Consider the following 17,240-nt stretch of genomic DNA (forward strand, 5'->3'; position numbering starts at 1 on the left):
TCTATTTCCTTAGGAGTTATGGGGTTGTTTAACTGGTTTATCTGTTCCTGATTTAACTTTGGTACCTGGTATCTGTACAGGAAATTGTCCATTTCCTGCAGATTTTCAAGTTTTGTTGAATATAGGCTTTTATCGTAAGATCTGATGATTTTTTGAATTTCCCCTGAATCTGTAGTTATGTCTCCCTGTTCATTTCTGATTTTGTTGATTTGGACACACTCTCTGTGTCCTCTCGTTAGTCTGGCTAAGGGTTTATCTATCTTGTTGATTTTCTCTCTCTCTTTTTTTTCTTAAATTTATTTAATACTTAATAATAATTCTTTGGTTTCCCGGTAACAGCTATGTCAGGCTCCTGTCACCATGCAATTCTTGGCATCTACAATAGTGTCAGGGTTTGGTAACTATTTATGGGGTGTATATGGTATTTTGGTCCTCCTTCTTCTTGAGCTTCTTGTGGTTTGTAAATTGTATCTTAGTTATTCTGAGTTTTGAGACTAATATCTACTAATCTGTGAATGCATGCCACGTGTGACCTTTTGTGATTGGGTTACCTCACTCAGGATTTTTTTTTCTAGTTCCATCAATTTGCTTAAGAATTTCATGAAGTCATTGGTTTTTTTGTTTGTTAGTTTGTTTGTTTTTTATTAACTTGAGTATTTCTTATATACATTTCGAGTGTTATTCCCTTTCCCGGTTTCCGGGCGAACATCCCCTTCCCCCCTCCCCTTCCTTATGGGTGTTCTCCTCCGAACCCTCCCCCATTGCCGCCCTCCCCCCAACAGTCTAGTTCACTGGGGGTTCAGTATTAGCAGGACCCAGGGCTTCCCCTTCCACTGGTGCTCTTACTAGGATATTCATTGCTACCTATGAGGTCAGAGTCCAGGGTCAGTCCATGTATAGTCTTTAGGTAGTGGATTAGTCCCTGGAAGCTCTGGTTGCTTGGCATTGTTGTACATATGGGGTCTCGAGCCCCTTCAAGCTCTTCCAGTTCTTTCTCTGATTCCTTCAACGGGGGTCCTATTCTCAGTTCAGTGGTTTGCTGCTGGCATTCGCCTCTGTATTTGCTGTATTCTGGCTGTGTCTCTCAGGAGCGATCTACATCTGGCTCCTGTCGGTCTGCACTTCTTTGCTTCATTTATCTTGTCTAATTTGGTGGCTGTATATTTATGGGCCACATGTTGGTCAGGCTCTGAATGGGAGTTCCTTCAGTCTCTGTTTTAATCTTTGCCTCTCTCTTCCCTGCCAAGGGTATTCTTGTTCCCCTTTTAGAGAAGGAATGAAGCATTCCCATTTTGATCATCCGTCTTGAGTTTCATTTGTTCTAGGCATCTAGGGTAATTCAAGCATTTGGGCTAATAGCCACTCATCAGTGAGTGCATACCATGTATGTCTTTCCGTGACTGGGTTAGCTCACTCAGGATGATATTTTCCAGTTCCAACCATTTGCCTACGAATTTCATAAAGCTGTTGTTTTTGATAGCTGAGTAATATTCCATTGTGTAGATGTACTACATTTTCTGTATCCATTCCTCTGTTGAAGGGCATCTGGGTTCTTTCCAGCTTCTGGCTATTATAAATAAGGCTGTGATGAACATAGTGGAGCACGTGTCTTTTTTATATGTTGGGGCATCTTTTGGGTATATGCCCAAGAGAGGTATAGCTGGATCCTCAGGTAGTTCAATGTCCAATTTTCTGAGGAACCTCCAGACTGATTTCCAGAATGGTTGTACCAGTCTGCAATCCCACCAACAATGGAGGAGTGTTCCTCTTTCTCCACATCCTCTCCAGCATGTGCTGTCACCTGAGTTTTTGATCTTAGCCATTCTCACTGGTGTGAGGTGAAATCTCAGGGTTGTTTTGATTTGCATTTCCCTTATGACTTAGATGTTGAACATTTCTTTAGGTGTTTCTCAGCCATTCAGCATTCCTCTGCTGTGAATTCTTTGTTTAGCTCTGAACCCCATTTTTTAATAGGGTTATTTGTCTCCCTGCGTTCTAACTTCTTGAGTTCTTTGTATATTTTTGATATAAGGCCTCTATCTGTTGTAGGATTGGTAAAGATCTTTTCCCAATCTGTTGGTTGCCGTTTTGTCCTAACCACAGTGTCCTTTGCCTTACAGAAGCTTTGCAGTTTTATGAGATCCCATTTGTCGATTCTTGATCTTAGAGCAGAAGCCATTGGTGTTTTGTTCAGGAAATTTTTTCCAGTGCCCATGTGTTCCAGATGCTTCCCTAGTTTTTCTTCTATTACTTTGAGTGTATCCGGTTTGATGTGGAGGTCCTTGATCCACTTGGACTCAAGCTTTGTACAGGGTGATAAGCATGGATCAATCTGCATTCTTCTACATGTTGAACTCCAGTTGAACCAGCATCATTTGCTGAAAATGCTATCTTTTTTCCATTGGATGGTTTTGGCTCCTTTGTCAAAAATCAAGTGCCCATAGGTGTGTGGGTTCATTTCTGGGTCTTCAATTCTATTCCATTGGTCTATCTGTCTGTCTCTGTACCAATACCATGCAGTTTTTATCACTATTGCTCTGTAATACTGCTTGAGTTCAGGGATAGTGATTCCCCCTGAAGTCCTTTTATTGTTGAGGATAGTTATTGTTGAGATAGATTTTCTGAAAGAACCAACTTTTTGTTCTGTTGATTCTTTCTATGGTCCTTTTTGTTTCTACTTGGTTGTTTTCAGCTCTGAGTTTGATTATTTCCTGCCTTCTACTCCTCCTGGGTGTATTTCCTTCTTTTTGTTCTAGAGCTTTTAGGTGTGCTGTCAAGCTGCTGACATATGCTCTTTCCTGTTTCTTTCTGCAGGCACTCAGAGCTATGTGTTTTCCTCTTAGCACAGCTTTCATTGTGTCCCATAAGTTTGGATATGTTGTACCTTCATTTTCATTAAATTCTAAAAAGTCTTTAATTTCTTTCTTTATTTCTTCCTTGACCAGGTTATCATTGAGTAGAGCATTGTTCCATTTCCAGGTATATGTGGGCATTCTTCCCTTATTATTATTGAAGACCAGTTTTAGGTCGTGGTGGTCTGATAGCACGCATGAGATTATTTCTATCTTTCTGTACCTGTTGAGGCCCATTTTTTGACCAATTATATGGTTAATTTTGGAGAAAGTACCATGTCTCTGACAATTTCTTATCCACATTTTTCTTTGTTACAGCTTCCATGTCAAGACATTGAATTTCTTGTGTTTTGCTTTCCTAAATTTTCATAGAAGAAAACAAACATCCTTGTCTAGTGACTAGTCTCATAATGACCCATAGTTTTATAGGTTTGGGCTTTACCAAAAAATAAAATAATAATAAAATAATTAGTTAAAAATTAGGAGTATGTGTGTATGTGTGTTTACCAACACATGAACATGTGCACATAATATGTTGTACATCTGATCATCAGAGGACAGCTGTAGGATGTGTTCCGTTCTTTCCATCATGTGGGTAGCTGGATCAAAATCAGCTTGTCAGACTTGGAAGAAAATGTCATTAACTTCTTTAACTACTAACCAGCTTGCTACTAAGAATATTTTTATTCCATCCTGTCAAGATAAAAATAAGATACTTAACTTGTCTCATTTGTTGACACTGTGCCCGTGTCCTGCCCTGGCTACTCTTTCCTGTTGGTTCTTCTTGAGGCAGCAGATAGGGAAGAGGTAGGCAGAGGTGAGACTTGGTCTTATGAGCTATTTAGGGTTACATGAGTGTAATTTACTTTGCTTCAGTAGCTGGACTGTATTCTGAGTTCTCTTGAGGTGAGAAACTGTTCAGTACTTCATTGTAAAAAGCAGGGGATTGAGGAAGGCAATATTTGTTTTGTCTCTGCAGGAACTATACTGCACTAAGTAAGGCCTAGCCTGCTAGTTGAAGTCAGAGGAATAAATTGGGACACTAAAAATTGATTTTAGCTTTTATTTGTAAGTTCTAAAAATTTTTCTATGAACGTTCTCTAAGAAAAAGGGGAACGAAATTGTTGTCTCCACTCTTCATCCTTAGCATTTGTACATCTTTCAAAATACACCATTCCTATGGTTAAAAGTTCATGACAAATTTGCACACAAATTCAAATCATAAAATGAATAAGAAGTTTACACCACATAATGTTCACATGCATATGCATTAGAAATAATTATCTGGCTAAATATTCATCATCTGTCACCAGCTTTACAGGTTCACCGAGAGTGAAGAACCATATCTTCTCTAAGTTATCAGTGAAGTTTTGTATAGATAAACCCAGTCAATATTTTATATTCTGTCCTAGCACCTATCATAAATCCTCAGTTCCCATTTTATGATCATTGGTTAATAGTTTTACAACCTTTTGGAATGTGCTCTAAGTTGAGAATGCCTGCTTACTCTCTTAGAAGCAATTAATGGGTGACATTTGAAGACTTAAAAGGTTCTCAATGCAGTTTTAACATCAGAAAGAATTTAATAGTAGTCCTTAATTAAGTAGAGCTTAATGATTACTAATATAATTTCAGAATTCTTATAGAATTATCATTTAAAATTAAGAAGTCATCTATTTGTCTTATAGCATTACTGCAAGATAGTGCATCACCACTATTTTGTAGAAATCTGCTCAAAAGGGTGGGTTTATATCTAGTGATTGTTATATATATATATATTTAATAATATCAGAAAAATTAATAGCAGAAATACTTTCTAAAATGAAATCTCCTGAGCCTTGTCTGAGGGAGCAAATCTGGCATAGATTATTTTTTTAATCCATGGCAGAACAATCTCAGGAAGATCACTATTTAGTTTTTAGCTTCTCTTTGATGGCTCCTGACAGTACTGTAGTTGACAATATATGTTGGTAGACATTGTAGGGTTTGACAAAGACTTCTGTTTTCTTCATTAATTTTTTAAATGAGATAAATGTTACCTATTTTAAGTGGAATGTCTACTTAAATGATTTGGACCATCTGTGCATGAAGTTACATCTACTTCTTCATTATTTATACTATGTTTTATGTCATTTGTGTTTCATATGTCACCATGGAAAATAGATTATGAGTGTCACAACTTTTTTCAAGTGTTAAAGAACAAAACACCTCTCTCTTTAGATTACACCCAGGGAAATCATTCTTTAATCATGAAGATGGAAAAAGATATTCTCAATAAAAGGAAACTGTAATTTTGTTGCTCCCAGATCTAATGTTAAGAAATGACTAGAGGAACTTCATCCAAGCCAACATAAAATAAAGCTGTGTTCACAAATTTGGAATGAAAAAAATACTGGTAATGATAGTATTATATATTTTCATTTCCTACCATTAGACATAAAATCATCTTAGAAAGTTGAAAAGGAAAATGTAAAACACTTGGTATGATGTTCAACATTTTTAGAAGAACTCTTAAACTGAGAAATGTAAACACAATGATATGCAAATACAATGTTTAGAGTTCACCAAAAAAGTTAACTTTTAAACTGTATTAAACTAAATGCACACACCAATACCTACAAAATAATACAATAAAATGTTCATATATGAAAAATATTATGATCAAGGAATATTCTAGAACTATTCAGAGGAAAGAGGTAGTAAAGAGGTCAAGAGATACAGATGTAAGCCTTACCAATAGAATACAAGAGATAGAAGAATCTCAGGCATAGAAGATACCATTAAAGATATTGGTCCACAAGGACCAAATACAAAGAGCAAAAGGTTCCTAACCCAAAACATCCAGGAAATTCAGGACACAATGTAGAGTTTAAACCTAAGAATAAAAGGAATAGAAGAGAGTGAAGATTCTCAATTCAAAGGGCCAGAAAATATTTTCATTAGAATTATAGAAGAAGGTTGGGGATTTAGCTCAGTGGTAGAGTGCTTGCCTAGGAAGCGCAAGGCCCTGGGTTCGGTTCCCAGCTCCGAAAAAAAGAACCAAAAAAAAAAAAAAGAATTATAGAAGAAAACTTCCCAAAACTAAAGAAAGAGATGGCCATAAACTTACAAGAAATCTACAAAACGTCAAATAGATTGGACCAGAAAAATAATCCTACTATCACATAATAATCAAAACACTAAATGCACAAAATAAAGAAAGATTTTTTTAAAGCTGCAATGGAAAAAAGGCCAAATAACATATGGAGGTAGACTTATCAGAATTACACCAGAATTCTCAACCGAGACTTGGAAAGCCAGAAGATCCAGAGAGGTATCTTGCAGGCCCGGAAAGAACGCAAATGCCATCCCAGGCTACTTATTATAACCAGAAAACTCATAATCATAGATGGAGAAACCAAGATATTCCAAGAGAAAACCAAATTTAAGCATTATCTCTCAACTAAGTCAGCACTACAGAGGATACTAGAAGGAAAACTCCAACACATAAAGGTTAACTATACCCAAGGAAACACAAGAAACCAATCATCTCACAACACGCCCAAAAGAAGAGAATCACACAAACATAACACCACCTCTAACAACAACAACAACAACAACAACAACAACAACAACAACAAAAAACCCACAGAAACCAATAATCATATACATATGTACTTAATGTATAAAATTATAAGACACAGTATGGCTAAATAACAAGTGTAAAACAAGTATAAAAATGATATGAATAACTTTTCCTGTGATTAAAGTGTAACTGGTATAATGGCTACTATCATCCAGATAGTATGATATTCATGAAGAAACACACACACATACACACACACACACACACACACACACAGGCAATAAGACAAATATTCTGGTAATATCCACCAAATATACCCAGCTGGTTTTTAATCACAAATACTATGGTAATTGTGGGAAGGGTGGAAAGAATTTCTAGCACTGATTGCAAGAGCAATTGAACATGATACCTTGTATCTATAAAAATTAATTAAAAGTGAACCTAGAGTTTAAAAAGAACATAGTCATAATAGGGCAAAGCATTAAGATCTAGGTATGTGGGAAATGATTTAGACTAGATATTAAAAACATGATATATAAAATAAAAAATCACAAATTAGGGTATATCAAATGAAATGCTTTTGCAAAAGTTCCACCAAGAGAACAAGTAAAATCTACCATCAGAGACGTTTGCTTGCTAGATACCTAACAGAAGCTTTGTGTCTGAACATTTTTAAACACAGCAGTGAGAGTTACAATCTGCTTACAAAGTGACTACACTAAATGAATTTCTGCTGAAAAGGGATGCACAAATAAAAATTATCATAAGGAAATTTTCTAAACTTTCCAACCATTGGAATATGGAAATGAGGTCCACACCAGGGAAACTGCGTAGAATGAAAAATGGTTATAAGGATTTTTTTGTTTGTTGTTTTTTTTTTTTTTCAAATTTCTGATGAAAGTTTTAACTATACTGAAAAAGCTACCAAAATGATTTATAAACTTTTAAAAAACATAGCTTACTATTACCACATGAGCTGGAAATTGCATTTTGTGCTTTTATCATGTAAATCACTACTTGCATTAACATGAAAGCCTGAACAGGAAGAATCATAGCAGATTCAGTAATAACAGCTTCGAAGTGGACACAAGCTAACTATTCACTGACACGTGAATTGTTAAGTGTTGCCCACTTTCATGGCAGAAAGTCACATAGATAAAAAAAATAAATGGAATACTGTTGCATCACTTAAGTCAACTTTTAAAAACACATATATATATTTGTTTTTAGTAATCATTTTATTCATTTACTTTTCAAATGCTATCCCTCTTCCTGGTTTCCCCTTCACAAATTCCTCCACCCCATTCCCCCTCCCCTTTGCCTCTAGAGGGTGCTAGTCCACCCCTCACCACTCTAGCATTCCCCTATTCTGGGGTATCAAGCCTCCACAGGATCAAGGACCTCCCCTTCCTTTGAAGCCAGAAAAGGACAACCTCTGCCATATATGTAGCCGGAGACATAGATCCCTCCATGTATACTCTTTGGTTGGTGGTTTAGTTCCTGGGAAGTCTGGGTGCTCGGGTTAGTTGATATTGTTCTACCAATAGGGTTGCAAATGCCCTTTGTCTCCTTCAGTCATTCCCTTAGCTCTTCCTTTGGGTTCTCAAGGTTCAGTCAGACAGTTGGCTATAAGTATCTGCATCTATATTAGTCAAAAACTGGCAAAACCTCTCAGGGGACAGCCATGCCAGTTTCCTTTTAGCAAGCAGTTCTTGGCATCAGCAATAGTCTTGGAGTTTGGAATCTGCAGATGGGATGGATCCCAGTTTTTGGAGCAAAGAGTTAAGGAAAGGCCATCCAGAGACATATGATCAATTAAAATTAAAAGCATTATTCCTTTACTGCATGTGACTATAATCTCTTTATGAAGTATTCTTTCATAAGAGCATGCTATGATGGTTATCAGTTTTTTTGAGATGTGGCATGAAGAATGGAAATTAGTGCCACTCATTATAACTTCACAACATAAGACCCCACTTTTCCTTTGAAATAGGGATTTATTATGAAAATTTCAAATTAGCCAGAAACTATGTATTTCAAAGTAGTCTTGGATTGAACTCATCACTCCCAAGTGATGGAATTATGGGACTGTGTAGCCACATGTGCCCTGCAATGAAAGTCTTGCAGTTGTGTTTCTGTGTTTTGATTATAGAAATGGACCTTAATCAAACCATGTCTGTGATATGACCAATCAGATTTACACATCCTATCCAGTTAGCAAATTGGGCAAAGGACAAATAAGGATCTCCCTGCTTATTTTGGCTTATGATTCCAATTACATCTGTCGTCATTTAAAATTAACAGTTAACAGCACCTATAAAATCAATGGGTTGTCCCATCTATATTGTTTGAAGGCTGAATGATAAGATACTGTAAATAGTGGGAGTCTCAAGAAATGATCATTCATAAGAAGATTATAGGACAATGTGTTACATTCCAAATAAATGATTTGTTTGAAAAAAAATGTGTTTTAGTGGTTTTATTGTCTCTCTTCACTAATTAGCTCCAGAAGTTCCTTCATTTATCAATACTTCTGTTGATAATTTCTTTCACATTGAATATTTTTAAAACCAAAATTGCAGAAGGAGATAGCATTGTGAATCCCTATGAGGATGTTCTAATAAAAAATGAGGATTTACCTTTTCATTTTGAACTGAATATTTATTTTTTATTTACTATTTATTTTAATGTATCCTACTAAGCATATTGAAGCATACATACAAATGATCCATATTTCTCTGTAAGTAGCTTTAGTTTTTTGTTTCAAGTTAATATCTAGTTTTATATAATTTTTTTATTCTTAAACAAGAAAACAATATTCAATATTTAGAAAAGCAAAAGTTACTCATTTTTTAAAGTAATAGAAAATGTTTAAGTAACTATAGTTGTCTTTGAGTTGAAAATAAACACTATTAAAAACCTAATAAACTGGGGTTGGAGATTTAGCTCAGTGGAAGAGTGCTTGCCTAGCAAGCACAAGGCCCTGGGTTCAGTCCCCAGCTCCGAAAAAAAAAAAAAGAACCTAATAAACTTCTTAGTACCATTTCTTCTGAATATACTAAATTTTAGATAATTTAAAATTAAAAATACTGTCGGTTTCAAATGTGTTGTTGAAATAACTGACTGAAAATATTTGTAAATAATTACTTCAATCATCTGTCTTTAAATTGAATTTGGAAGTATGTAAATTAGTTTAAGACTATGTGCAGAAATTATTTCAAAGATAACTCACAAATATTTTTTTATTTTTTGAAAAAATCATAAGCATTTCACTGGAAACGCTTTTTAAAAGAGAGGGCTATATGTTCTTAGCATTGCCATAACCATGTCTATGTTTTTGAGTTTCTGGGTGACTTCTAGCTTTTGTTTTTATGTTATATTTTATTATTGATTGTGTTTGAGTTTAGGAATAAGTAACATGGGTTTGGACTACTGTAGTATGGGTTGCAAGCCTTTACCTGATGAAGATTTTGCCAGTGCAGTGTTTAAATGTTATTCTTCAAAGAAGCAAATTTTCTGAGTTGCTTTTCTCTTGTTGTGAAGAAACATCAGGCGCATGGCAATTTTAAAAATAATGCACTTAATTGGGGACTTGATTACAGTTTCATTGAGCAAGGTAATGGCAATTGTGATGGTGATTATAGAAGCAAAATGTCAGGTGTGGCACTGAAACAGCAACTAGGAGCTAGAACTTGACCCAAAAGTTGTAAACAGAGATTAGGCCTGGCTTTTAAAAGCTCATTCCCAGTGAAACATCTCCACTCATAAGACCACACCTTTGAATCCTTCCCCATAGAATTCCAATACCTGGACACCAAGCATTTAATATATGAGCAATTGTCTTTCTGTTTCTCTATTCTTTCATTCTTAAAGAGGTGACAATGCCATTTGAATTTGTCCTTTATGAACTGCATATTGTTTATGAACATGTATATTGTTTTTTTAAAGACAGCCTACCATATAGTAAACACTTTTGTTTAATTCGTCTTGCTTATTTTTCATTATAATGCTTTTTTTAAAGTGATTTTCTTCAGTATTCGCTAAAGGAAAAGTGTTATTTAAAGCAAAACTTAGTTCTCACTTTCTTTTCTAGGAGAATATGCTTATCATGAGGTGAGGTTATTCATTTGTACACATATCTAAAAATAATTTCTAAAATATCAATATTTTCCATATGTATTTATAATACATTTTACACTGTATTTTTTGGAGACCATTTTCTTAGTAAGATTCACTTCTGAAGAACCTTGGCTCCTGAGTTGCAGGCCAAGTTATTTGAAAAGGAGGAAAATTGGTTCAGTTATTCATATCACTGACTCTTTGGCGTTGACTTATAACAAGTTCAGTGAAGGATGAGAAACAATTTCAGTCATCTGATCAAATTTGAAAGTAATAAATTTTAAGTCAAACTGAAAGATGTATTTGAGTGACAAGAAATAAAATTTACATCTTAAAAGCCTGATATGGAAAATGGAGCATAACATGAATCTTTTGGTATCTCTAATTCAATTTTTAATAAAACCTTGATGGCACCAATTCCTAGGATATTTCAGTATCAATATTAAAAACTAGCTTCCTTTAAAATTTCTTTAAAATAGGCAATGAAATATAACCATTGAATATTAAAATCAATATGTAAAACATTTTATACAATTTAAGAAAAATTTAAATACTGTTGTCAACCTAATTATAGATACATCTCTTGAAGGTACTTTAGAATTTAGCCTCCAAAACTGTTAGAATTTAGATATGATCATTGCTCAATGAATAATTCCCTAAAATTCATTTCATATATACTATAATGTTGACTTTCACAGTCTAAAATCATGCTATTAATTGAAAATAAATAAAGTAAAATATATAATCTATGTTTCTCATATATTCATTTCCATATTAATATAGAAATGAATGATATTAATATAATTATATATTTTATTAACTAAATAACATCTAAGCTAATCCACTTTGTAGGAATACAAGACATAATAAATAAAATAATATTTATGTAGTTGTTTTTATTCTAAAATTTTGAAATGCAGCAAGCATTTTAATTGTACTGTATATTTTAATTTGAACTGACCACATTTCAGATTTTCAATGTTTCAGATTAGTAGCTGGATCTTATGAAAATGTAGGTCTGGAAAAAATGAGTAGGTACAAATGGGATGTATATAAATGGGAGGTTGTTTTGTTTCATTAATGGTTCTAACAATTCCAGAGCTCATGACATAATTGCTGCTTGTGTCATTTATAAATTCCTGAAAGACAAAGGAAATTTACTGTGGATCCCTTCTTTCTCCTCTTCTTCCCCTTCTTCCATTTCTCAATGCTCTCTCTTATTCTCTACATATTAGACCTCATGTTCATTCATTAATCCTTAAACTTTAATCATGGTTCATAAATTTTAAAATGTTAATGTGTGTATATATATATATACACACATATATACACATATATATCAGAAGTCAATGTAGAAAAAAGAATTTAATTGTAAGTATTGGTACTTAATTTACCATTATAGTTTATGCTATCAGGAAACTAGAAAATTTTCACTGTTGATAAAGGTGTCCATCCAAACTCACCCACCAGAGTAATGAAATTTTATGACATTGAACTGACATTGTTTATGTCCAGGTAAAAAGGACCTGGGGAATTATGCACTCACCCTCAAGACTTGAAGTAAAACTTATGTTTCACAACTTTTGGCAGAATATACAGACAATGATAAGCCATTCATATAATCCCATCTCACAAAGGAAATGTCCTGCAACATTAGCAAAGTAATGAATATGTCGAAACAAAAACAAAAACACACAAAACCCCAAAACCTACAGACTAACGGGAAATAATAGGGAACAGGTTCAATGAGACAATGAAACCCCAAAACTGTAGCTCACTGATGGTAATGTACCCTCAGAATAAAAATAAGCCCTGGGTCACATATGAATAACATTTGTTATATTTTAATTAAATAGATCATTGAGAAATTTTAGGAATATCAATAGAAAATAGAGAGATTTTATAGTGCTGTGCAAGGACACCTATAACTAGGTCTCAGGAGGTAGAGACAGGTATCCCAGGAGATAACCCAAGTTGGGCTACATAGAAAGTTCTTGTATTAAAGAACAACCTAATAAGGAAGCAACACAAAAGAGTATAAATTAATGCTACTTAATAGGCAGAAGATTTCCATGAAACATTGATAGAAGTATTATAAAGAATGCAGGTCTTCTTCTAGTCACTTGTCACGAGGGGCTGATTGAGAGTCTACCCTGAAGTGCCAGAAAAATAAACCTCTTGCGTTTGCATCAAACTCTGTTCTCATGTCTCACTTGGGGGCGTCTCAGAGTAGTTAAGACTCACTTCGAGCCTTACATTTGGTACATTGGCCAGGAAGCCAGTCCTTCCCCCCATACCCCCACCTCCCATAAAGTTGAGAGGAACAGTGGTCGGAGGAACAGCTTGAGCTTGATGTCAGGCTCCAAGCTTTTCAGTCAATCCAACATGAGATTTGACCCAAACTGTGCCTTAAATGGTCCAGGAATGCCAGAACCCTCACGGTTTCCAGACTGGGTCTACGTCCAAAGACCTCAGTCACAGTCTTTGGAACCCTGGTAGAAGGTTCCCTTCCTGGTACTGCTAACCACTTATGCAGTCCTTAAGGTGGATGGTATTGCCGCACTGGTACATGGTCCCATGTGAAACCTGCAGACGCCCCACTTCCCAGGTACTCCTTGCTGCCTCCACGTGCCCATCTGTCAAACCTGGACTGTGGTTTCCACTAGAACTGGAGATGAGGTCGACTCTCTGACTCCCTCCAAACACATGGTGGCCCGACCTCACTTTTGACCTGTACCAGTTGGTGGCAGGACTTGACTCATGGGACATCTCCACTCATGACAGGAGTGCTGGCAGAAGCAAACTGCCCATGTGGGAGAAATAGGGTTCTGGGCTGGGGATAGGGATAGGGATATGCATTCCCTGCACAGAGTTATCACCTATGGGAGACCCCCACATACATTTACCCTTGATGGAAGAAACAGGGCAGAAGTTTACAGAAGTGGGGGTCGAGAGCAGTTTTATTGCACTGTCTGGGGATGTGAGAAAATAGGAGACACCTACTGGAACTCCTCCTCTTGGAACTTAATCATTGTAAAAAAAAAGTTAGACTACTGATGGTCCCTACCAGGGGGACGGAGGGTACTGGGATACCCTCTGTGCAAATGCTTCCTATAACCAATAATAATCAGATTCACTCAGAAAGGCAAAGAACCAATGAGAAGGCTAAAGAAAAAAAGTTGGGGACTCAGGTTGTACAAATTGTGGTATAATGGCCAATAGGAGAGAAAGGCTAGCCAAATGGAAGAGAGAGAATAGTCAGGGCTGGATTGAAGCTTGGTTTAACTCATCCCCTTAGCTACCCACCCTCATCCAACTTGTTAAGACCCCTAATTGTTCTGCTATTGTTAAGCTTTGGGCCCTACATATTGAACAAGCTTATAGCCCTTATAAAAGAGAGAAAAGCTGATGATCCTACGCCAACAATATGAGATGCTGAGGACAGAAACTAAAGAATATGAGTTAGTCACCAGAGACCCCTAAGCATAGCTCCAAGATTGGAACTTGCACAAGAGAAAGGGGGAAAGACGGATCCTAGGGGCTTTTGCTAGCCTCATACCCACCACCTCAGGTCAAGATTAGGCCAAGTACCAGCTTCCCGCCTCCGGTCAAGGCTAGACCAAGTTCCATTCTCCACCCACAGTTCTCAGGAGGAGCAAGTGCATTCTTGAAAAACCACAAAATGTACTGACTGATAGTCAGCCGACCTTCTGGTCCCAGACAGAGTTAGAATGCATGCCATATGCTTGCTAGCCAATAGATTCAAAGGTCAATATGCTTAGCCAATAAGTTTAAACTGTGACCTTGCTGATATAACCTATACCCCTAAGAAGTATAAAAACTGCTACCAATTCGGGGTTGCCTTCTAGTCACTCACCACAAGGGGGCTGATTGAGGGTCAACACCAACATGCCAGAAAAATAAAGGTCTTGCGTTTGCATTGGAAAAAAACAAAAAACAAAAAACAATTCAAAGGTAAAAGTTGAGAAGAGTGATAGTCAGCCCAGAATATGTTAAGCATGTTAATTATTTGAAATGTGGTTAATTTTCTAGTTATTAGTCACATTGCTTGATAACTGGTTTGTAATGAATTTACTTAATCTAAAATGGACTACATACAGTTCTAGTTTATCTGTAAACTAGATGACTATGGTGCCCAAATTCATTTTCCCATGAGATTCTAGTTAGTATAAATGATGAGTCTATTCCTTCCTTATGAGTTCTTTCAATAATAAAGCAGTAGCTATTTTATTTTCATGCTGGAAAATTGGAGAAAGAGCTTTCTATACATCAAATAACTCTTTATGTGCTTAGTACCTTGTTTCCTTAGTGTAGAGAAACACTTTTGTAACTTTTCTGACTCCTGGACCAAATATGTATTTATCAGTAAAGACAGTCTCCAAATGCTTTTTCGGGCTACTCTAGAAGATTTAACATATCAATTTGATACAAATTTATAGCATTTCATTATGAACTTGGGACTGATCATGTATAAGAATCCTAATACATTCTCATAGGATTAATCCGATCTTCTTTTTTCTTTGCATCTTTATTTCTTGTCCTTGAGATTCCAAATTTCAGCATCACAAATAAAGACAACAGCCATCAGAAGAAAGTTTAGCCACCTGTCACAATTTCAGATTTCATCGAATCTAAGACTTTGAACTCTTAAATCTCACAGAATTTGCTTAGGAAGCACACGGAAAGCAATAACTCTTTTTCTTAAGAGTTCCTGTCTGTCCAATTGTAAGTATAACTGTCAGAGATGAAAATCCTTTTTAGTGTCTGTTTCCATGACATCACCTTGTTTGTAGACTCATAAAATGACTCTAAAGGGTATCCTTAAGTGATGTACAATAGATAGTCCTTGAAAAGATGGGCCACATATCATGAGGACTGGAGTATTTAGACACTGTATAGTGTCAGCATTTTGTGGCTCTATGTTTGTGTGGTTGGTGTAATGATTATAAATTGAATCAGTATTAATCCATTAATACAGACTTAGCACAGATTCTCGATTCAGTCAAAGATTTGGTTGTGCATTTGACTATCAAGTCAATATTTTTAACAAATGAAATAAAGATGTATAGGGTGGTCTGTAAAGGCTAAAAACATTGGAGTATTAGAGTATATTTATATTGCAAGATATTCACAATTAGTATCTTCTTATTTCCAGTGGGATATCCCCAGTGGGATATCCCCCAAAGATAGCTCCAAGTGATACACAAAGAAAAATTCTTCTTAAAAAGAACTTTTTTGTTATACAATGCATTGGGGAATATAGGATTTATAGTCATCATGAAAAACAGAAAATGAAAATGGTAGTCTTTCAGAAGCCATTAATTTCAAGAGCAATTAGGAAAATCATGATGTAAACACTACATCAATGAGGAACTTTGTAGAATATCTTCTCTGGACATGGAAAAAATCATCTGTGATTATATTGAAAACCAAATAATTCATTAGGTGTGGCAAAGTACTAGACTATCAGAGACCAAGTAGCAATGCTCACAAAGGGAGGGCATAATTAGCGTAGTTAATACTGACCCTGAGAAATAAACTATATGGATGGATAATGACTGGATCAAATAGAATAAAGAATCAAACTATATCATGAAATGAATGGTAGACTGTTCTAGGAACCATCTACTTCTGTACAACCAAGAAAACTTAAGTCACATTTTCAGGAAAAAAAAGAACTAACCATTAATTTTAGCCACCAAATTTTCAACATTATTAATATGTGAACATGACTTTTTGCCTGTTATTTTAAACTAAAATTCCAAGTACATACCTCTGGTTAATCATAGATGAGACATATCCCATATTTTATTAACCCACCAGTGTTTTCTTTCGTGGGCTAAGATCCTCTTGTGTGAGACAATCTGTGGTTTTCTGCTGTAAATCTCTTGACTTGGCTATATTTGGCCTATGCAAAAAATGAATGAATGAATAAATGAATAAATAAATAAGTGAAATAATAAAATAATAAACAGAAAACTTGTTTAACTTTGGCTTGTCTTTCAGTGGTGAGAAATATAATGAAATAATAAGCAGAAAACAAAATCTTGTGGGTCTCTCTCATGCTCTTAATGAATATAATTCATTATACATATATATTTTATTCTATTATACTATATTTAAAATAAATATAAATATAATAAAATTAATTCTTTTAAAATAATATAACATAATAAAATACAATAAAAAGTCTAGTTATAGCACATGTGGAACAAGGAAAACATTCCTCCATTGCTAGTGGGAACAAAAACTTGTATAATCATTCCGAAAATCAGTGTGGTGATTTCTCAGAAAAATGGAAATTGTTCCACCTGAAATCCCTCCTATACTGCTCCTGTGCATATTCCCAAAAGATGTGCTCCACTATGCTCATAGCAGCCTTATTCATAATAGCCAGAACTACAGAATAGCTAGGATATAATCCAAAGAACTCAGGAAGGTTAACAAGCAGGAAGGCCCAAGTGAGTATGCCTCAGTCCCACTTGGGAGAGAGAAGAAAACAATCACCAATCATGGGAGGCAGTGGGAGAGAAGAATCTGAGTGGGAGAGGAGAGGAGAAAGTGGAAAAGGGAAACATAATCAAGTATTGAAGCGGAGAGAAGAGAAGCCCAGAGGGCTAGCAGAATAAATGGAAATATGCAACCTTGGAAGGTAGGAGGTGAGGGCACCCTCTAGAAAGTAC

This window comes from Rattus norvegicus, chromosome 6, assembly GCF_036323735.1.
Source record: "Rattus norvegicus strain BN/NHsdMcwi chromosome 6, GRCr8, whole genome shotgun sequence".
NCBI lineage: Eukaryota > Metazoa > Chordata > Mammalia > Rodentia > Muridae > Rattus > Rattus norvegicus.